The sequence below is a fragment of the Triticum dicoccoides genome, chromosome 4A (assembly GCF_002162155.2).
Source record: "Triticum dicoccoides isolate Atlit2015 ecotype Zavitan chromosome 4A, WEW_v2.0, whole genome shotgun sequence".
NCBI classification, from domain to species: Eukaryota; Viridiplantae; Streptophyta; class Magnoliopsida; order Poales; family Poaceae; genus Triticum; species Triticum dicoccoides.
In genome coordinates, this window is record NC_041386.1 from 173,303,961 (window position 1) to 173,312,386 (window position 8,426).

Sequence of the window (8,426 nt, forward strand, 5' to 3'; positions counted from 1 at the left end):
TTGCACGGACAAGGGAATCCTCAACGCCATAAGTCGCCGTGATATAACACACTTTGCTGACTTGGCGTCCATAGTACGGAAGTTCTGTGCGATGGAAAGCACTTGGAAATCCCAAACACAATTCTGGGATCCTCCGGCTCTAACTAAACCCTCTGTCTGAAATAAAATGGTGTACTCTCATAAGTCACCAAATCCAATTACAAAGAAGCCAAAACCCACTACAGGGCGTGGAACCGTATTGGAGGGATGGCTCAATGGGCCATGCAAAATTCACAGTACATCGGATACCATGCCAACACACAACCTTAGAGCATGTTGGATACTCCGGCAGGTGGCCAGGAGCGGCGAGAATCTCCATGTCAACAATACCGTAGAGCACCCTCCCATGGAAAATAACAATACAGTACTGACAGTCTTTGAGACTTTCGCCTCAAACAATAGGCGCAAGCAGGCACTTAGCAGCCTTGCCGAAGTCTGTCACGTCGCAATGATAAGTCCATGGAACGACATGGCCATAACCTTCAATGCCAGTGACGAACCTCAATTCCGCACAGCCCGAGCTCCAGCCGCTTTGGTCCTTAGTCCAATTGTGGACGACTTCCGGCTTACTAAAGTACTCATGGACGGTGGCAGCGGATTAAACCTCATCTATGAGGAGAATCTTAGAAAAATGGAAATAGACAAGAGCCGCATTGAGCAAAGAAGCACGACCTTCAGAGGAATCATCCCTAGTCGGGAGGCACGATGTGCGGGAAAAATCACACTAGATGTGGTATTCGGCACGCCGGAGAATTACAGGTCCGAAGAAATCACATTCCAAGTGGCCCCGTTTAGCAGCGGATACCACGCCCTTCTAGGGCGAGAGGCACTCACGATCTTCCAAGCTATACCCCATTACGGGTACATGAAGCTCAAGATGCCCGGGCCCAATGGAATCATCACTCTCGCTAGTGATCCGGACATAGCACTCTGCGCCGAAAACAAAACCGCCGCACTGTCCCTTGAAGCTTTGTCCGAAGCCCTCGCGGCCGAAGAACTAACTGCGCTGTGCTCTACAGTGGACAGGGACGACATGATACTCGACAAAATACCTAAGTCCGCCTCTTTTAAACCAGCGGACGAAATAGTCAAATTCTAGGTCCACCCAATGGACCCTACAAAAACAGCATCCATCGGGGCACAGCTGAACCCCACAACAGACGCCGCACTGCGGGAGTTCTTACGCGAGAATTGGGACATCTTCGCCTGGCATTCTTCAGATATGCCAGGCATCCCACGCAGGCTGGCCGAGCATAGCCTAAACATTCTAAAGGAATACAAGCCGGTCAAGCAAACTCTTCGGCGTTTCTCCGAACCCAAGCGACAAGCCATGGGAGAAGAACTAGCCAAGTTACTCGAGGCCGGATTCATCAGAGAAATAAAACATCTGTACTGGCTAGCAAACCTAGTGATGGTACCAAAGAAGGACAAATCCTGGCGCCTATGTGTCGATTTTAAGGACCTTAACAAAGCTTGCCCCAAGGATCCCTTCCCCCTCCCCGCATCGACCAAATTATCGATGCTACCGCAGGACATGACTCATTGTGTTTACTCGACGCATACTCCGGATACCATCAAATCAAGATGGCGGAGCCCGATCAAGCCGCAACAGCATTCATTACCCCATACGGCCCCTTTTGTTTCAACACCATGCCTTTCAGGCTCAAAAACGCCGGTGTGACCTATCAACTCATGTTTCAGACATGCCTGGAAGCACAAATCGGCAAAACAGTGGAGGCATACGTAGATGATGTGGTAATTAAAACCAGACACGTCAAATCTTTGATAGATGACTTGAGGCTCACGTTCGACAATCTCCGAACATATGACATTAAGCTTAATCCGGAAAAATGCGTTTTCGGCGTACCCGCCGGAAAGCTCTTGGGCTTCATCATTTCCAACAGAGGAATTGAAGCGAATCTGGCTAAAATCCAAGCTCTGTCACAGTTGGCTATCCCAACAAACCTCAAGCAAATCCAGAAATTAACTGGGTGTGTGGCTGCCTTAAGCCGCTTTATCTCCCGATTGGGAGAAAAGGCATTACCTCTTTACCGCCTTCTTCGGCACCGAACACTTCGAGTGGACGGACGCGGCTACGGACGGATTCGAAGAAATAAAAGCTGCCTTGGCCAGCAACCCAATCTTGGCCGCGCCAAATATCAGCGAACCAATGTTGTTATATATAGCGGCAACACACCAGGTTGTAAGCGCAGTGCTCGTCGTCTAATGAGAAACGGTCAGACATAAGTTCCCACTTCAAAAGTCGGTATACTACGTATCTACTGTCCTCACTCCATGCAAATCCCGGTACCCACATTATCAAAAGATAGCAACGCGGTCTTCATGGCATCCCGAAAACTACGACACTACTTTCAAGAGTGTTCAATTACGGTGGCCTTCGAGGTTCCACTCAACGACATTATAAACAACCGCGATGCCACGGGCCGGATTGCTAAATGGGCTATTGAGCTCCTCCCATTCGACATATCATACAAACCATGGCGAGCCATTAAGTCACAAGTACTGGCCGATTTCATCGTCGAATGGACAGAAGCCGAACTCCCTTAAGAATATGACGCGTACTCCAATTGGATCATGCACTTCGACGGCTCTAAAATGTTGGCGGGTCTGGGAGCAGGCGTCGTCCTGACATCCCGAACCAGAGATACAGTCCAATACATACTCCAAATATTATACACAGACTCCAACAACGCAGCCAAATACGAGGCCCTATTGCATGGTCTCCGCATGGCAGTCTCCATGGGCATTCAACGCCTAGAAGTGCATGGGGATTCAAACCTCGCAATATCTCAAATAAATGGAGATTTTGATGCCAAGGACCCAAAAATGGCGGCTTATCGCAATGTCGTCCTCAAAATGTCAGCTCAATTCGAGGGGCTCAAATTCCACCATGTGGTCCGAGAAAACAATCAAGCGGCGGATATCCTCGCCCGAATCGGCGCTAAGTGCGACCCTGTCCCACCTAATATCTTCTTGGAAAGGCTGTTTAAGCCATCCGTGTTGTGGGAAGGGGAGACCGGCAGCAATAGCCCGGATCCGGCCACAACACCAGACCCCGAACACTCTGACGTAATCGGAGGCTCCGCCACCGAGATAACACCTTCGGCCCACGTTATTATGGCTGTCATCGTCCCGTGGACAGAACCCTTCTTGTCTTACCTAAATAGGCAAGAACTCCCTGAGGACCAAAAGAGGCACGTTGCATTGTGCGGCGGTTTAAAGCCTACAAGGTCCATGAGGGAGAGCTTTATAAGAAAAGCGCTACCGGAGTACTGGAAAGGTGCATTTCCGAGGAGGAAGGAAGTTTTGGCAGAAATTCATGCTGGACTCGGCGGCCATCATGCTGCAGCTCGGGCCCTTGTAAGTAAGGCCTTCCATATAGGTTTCTACTGGCCGACAGCTCAAGCAGACGCACAGGACCTTGTTCAACATTGCGTCGGTTGCCAGCTCTTTGCAAACCAAAGCCATATGCCACCTACCGCCCTCCAAACAATCCCCATTACTTGGCCCTTTGCGGTTTGGGGGCTTGATATGGTCAGACCCCTTAAAGGAGGAAGCCATAAGAAAAAGTATCTATTGGTCATGGTGGATAAATTCACCAAATGAGTAGAAGCCAAACCAGTTAAAACGGCCGAATCTGGACCAGTGATAGATTTCATATCTGGGGTTGTACACCGCTACGGTGTCCCCCACGGTATCATAACCGATAACGGCTCAAACTTTACAGCCGATGAGGTAAAAACTTGGTGCGGCGACATGGGCATTAAGCTCGATTATGCATCCTTCTATCACATTCAAACTAACGGTCAAGTCGAATGAGCAAATGGTCTTATAATGAGCGGCATTAAACCCAGACTACTGCGGTCCTTGAAAGAATTAGATACACATTGGGTCGAGGAGCTCGACTCCGTACTATGGGGTCTGCGGACCACGCCAAATCCCACTACCGGATACACACCTTTCTTTATGGTGTACGGCGCAAAGGTGGTACTGCCCTGTGACATCATTCATGACTCACCTCGCATGCGCATGTACGAAGAGAAAGAAGCCGAGCTAGATCAGCAGGATAGTTGGACGCCCTGGCGGAGGAGCGTGATGTGGCAAAATCCTGATCCACATTCTATCAACAACAGGCTCGACGATATCAAAGCAGAGAAGTACGAGCCAAAACTTATAATGTTGGCGAACTCGTTCTACGCCTACCAGAGAAGAAAAAGGACAAGCTCAAACCCAAATGGGAAGGTCCCTTCATTATTGACAAAGTTCTGACCGGTGGAGTGTACCGTCTGCGGGATGCATCGCACAATCGACTCGAGCCAAACCCATGGAATGTGGCCAGACTCCGAAAGTTCTACGCCTAGCGCCGGACTCTGTGTTCGTCTCCTTACCTCCATAAATTATATATATATATATATTCGTTATCTATATTTTTCTGTCTTTCTTCCTTTTTTTTGCGGCCTTCAAAGGTTAAACTGTGCCTTGATTGCACAATTTGTACGCGCTAAGCGCGCTCATTATACCTGGGGCTTCTTATACAGAAGCTGAATGTAATTATGATCCGAGCTCTATGCCTGCCGTAGTGTTATTTTTACACATGCACCTTTTCTGTGCCATTATATGCATCGATATGACTTAAGTTTTGGCCAAGATGGGTTGCCTGGCTCTTGTGTTTATGCCGTATGTTCTCGTTAATTCGGCTAGGGCATATGGGGAGCACCTCTGCGATTGTTACTACCGGGTCAGCCAGACATGTACCTCAGACTGGGTGAAGCCGAAAGCTAGCGTTCTTAAGGGAATATTCGGTCGGCGAACAAAGGATAACTTTTTTACTTATTAGAATACATACCCCTAGATGTTTATATCCTGCGTCTCTTGTCGCAGTTCGGACATGCACATTAACGCATGCGTACCCAGGGAAAGGAACCCTTAACGGAACTATTCTCCCTGGAAGATGTTTCTTACTATCCATGTAATATAACATAATGTAACACCCTCGATGCGGCTATATCTCCTACGTGTCGAGGCACGACTTAGAGGCATAACCGCATTGAAAGCAATGTCGCAAGTTAGGCAATCATCACAACATCCCATGTAATATAGATAATACAAGGGGAGATACATAGTTGGCTTACACTCGCCACATCAAACAAAGTACATAAATAGCATTACATCATCCAATCACTCATGGCCCGGCTACGGTGCCAAAATAAAAGATCAACCCAACATGCGACACGGTCTCGATCGCCCCAACTGGGCACCACTACTGATCATCAGGGAAAGACACATAGTAACAGCGTGAGTCCTCATCGAACTCCCACTTGATCTCAAGCGCGTCATCTGGAATGGAGTCATCAGGCCCTGCATCTGGTTTGGAAGTAATCTGTGAGCCACAGGGACTCAGCAATCTCGCACCCTCGCGATCAAGACTATTTAAGCTTATAGGTAAGGCAAGGTAAAATATGTGGAGCTGCAGCAAGCGACTAGCATATATGGTGGCTAACCTGTTCACAAAAGAGAGCGAGAAGAGAAGGCAAATCGCGAACGAATAACTAGAGAACAACCTGCGGCAAGCATTACTCCAACATCGTGTTCACTTCCCGGACTCCGCCGAGAAGAGACCATCACGGTAACTCACACAGTTGATTCATTTTAATTAAGTTTAGGTTCAAGTTATCTACAACCGGACATTAACAAATTCCCATCTGCCCATAACCGCGGGCACAGCTTTCGAAAGTTCAAAACCCTGCAGGGGAGTCCCAACTTAGCCCATGACAAGCTCTCACGGTCAACGAAGGAATAGACCTTCTCCCGAGACATTCCGATCAGACTCGGTATCCCGGTTCTACAAGACACCTCGACAAGTTAAAACAAATCCAGCAACACTGCCTGAATGTGCTGAAAAATCCCGATAGGAGCTGCACATATCTCGTTCTCAGGGCACACTCAGATGAGCTCTCCATACAACTAAAACCAAACCTCGAGTTTCCCCGAGGGGGCGCTGCACAGGACTCTAGTTCGGACCAACACTCAGAGGAGCACTGGCCCGGGGGGGGGGGGTTTAAATAAGGTGACCCTCGGGCTCCTGAAACCCAAGGGAAAAAGAGGCTAGGAGGAAAATGGTAAAACCAAGGTTGGGCATTGCTAGAAAAGCTTTATTCAAGGCAAACTATCAAGGGGTTCCCATTATCACCTAACCGCGTAAGGAACGCAAAATCCGGGAACATAACTCCGATATGACGGAAACTAGGGCGGCAAGAGTGGAACAAAACACTAGGCGAGAGGCCGAGCCTTCCACCCTTTACCAAGTATGTAGATGCATTAAGATAACAAGGCAATATAATGGTATCCCAACAAATAAGTAATGTTCCAACAAGGAACGGTCTCCAATCTTCACCTGCAACTAGCAACGCTATAAGAGGGACTGAGCAAATCGGTAACATAGCCAATCAACGGTTTGCTAGGACATGGTGGGTTAGAGGATAAGCAAGTGGTAGGCATCATACCATAGGCATAGCAAAAGAGCGAGCATCTAGCAAAGCAAAGATAGTAGTGATTTCGAGGGTATGATTATCTTGCCTGCAAAGTTGTCAGAGTTGACTGGATCCTCGAAAGCAAACTCAACGGGCTCCTCGTTAGTGAACTCGTCTCCCGGCTCTACCCAAACAAGAAAAACAAGTAACAAGGACACAATCAACCACGTGCAAACTCAAACAACATGATGCAATCATGGTATGCTATGCGGGATGCGATATGTGATGCATATGCAAGATTTGACAAGGAAAGAATGAACCTGGCCTCAACTTGGAAATCCAAGTGCGCCACTGGAAAGGTGAGATGATTTCACTTGAAAACGATATAAAGAACGCCGGAATCGGAGTCACGGTTTGGAAATGGCAAGCAATTCAAATACGGCACCGGTCTGCGATATACAGCAAGTAGCCATCTAAATGCAACAAGTTAAACATGCTACAGCACTCAATCATGGCAACAAAATACATGGCAGGGATCCAATTGTCAGTGTACTAGAATAGGGGTACCCTAGTACCCCGAACTTGTGCACGGGCAGTTGCAGCACCCCGCGGCAAAGGCTTGCGGGGCGAATGCCAAGATCCCCCAAGGTTCCCTTGGAGCCATCCAAGAACAAAGTATTTAAGCTAAGGAGACAAGACCCCGGCAAGAGGAGCTTGCCGGGAAGGCCAACCAAGGCGCTCCAAGGAACTTGCCGTGACGCGCCACGCGCTCCGGCAAGGCAGCAAGCCCCCGGCAAGAGGAGCTTGCCGGGAAGGCCAAACAAGGTACCCCGGGGCCCGGTGAGCGACGAGCTTCTGGACCCGGCAAGATAACAACAACGGCAAGGCGCTTGACGCGGCAGGCGGCCACTATGCGCCCATGCTCCAGCGCATCCACCAACGTGTCGCTCTGGGGGCCTCTCCGGGCGCGTGTGGCGGGAGGCTGTGCAGCCAGCGATGCGCAGTGGCATGCGAAGCTGACAAGATCGCCATCGTGGCGAACGGTGGCGCCCCTAACGGTCCTTTTCTGCACTGTTCGGGCGACTCAGACGGGCATTTAATGCCCTTGTCCCCTGCCGTCAGGGTTAGGTAGGGTGCACTGTACAAGCAACTGTATCAACTACCTCGCTTTTTACGTTTTTACCCTCCTCTGAATTGCCACCTGTCGGTGACCCCTTTAGCGTATAAAAGGAGGCCCATGCGCAACGTAGAGGGGGTTCGGTTCGGAGCCTCAGACAATCGGCTTCGATTCATTCGTAGCACAGGAAACATCATACACTCTCGCTCGAGAGCAAGAAGACCAGATAATACAACTAGACAAGCAGCAGTAGGAGTGTTATCTCTCCGGAGAGCTCCGAAGCTGGGTAAACTGCTCGTGTGCCTCGCCTCGATCTGCTCTTCGTGCTATCTCCGCCCCCTGCCGAACCGAAAGGGGTCCGGTCCGCCGGCCCCATAGGTGTTCGAGGATCAGTTCACCCCGACATCTTTGGCGCGCCAGGTAGGGGGTGTCGAGATTGTGTGAACCAGATCCGGCATTGACACGAGCTAGATCCTTATTCCCTTCATTAACATGCCACCGAAGAAGAAGACTTCGGCGGCAGCCGCTCCATCCACGTCACTTCTGCCACCGTTGGAGCAAACGAGTGGTGGGATGGACGCCGGCGGAAGAAAGGACGTCGACGAGGAAGCTCATGATGCCGCCAGGTCCAAGAACAAGGCTGCACAAACCTCGGCGACTGTACATGTTCCACGCCACTCTGAGGAGGCGCAGGATCAACAGCGTCATGGCGCTAGCAGTGCCATACACATGATAGCCCAAGACCAAGCTGGTGGATTTCGGGCCGCTCAAGACCAGCA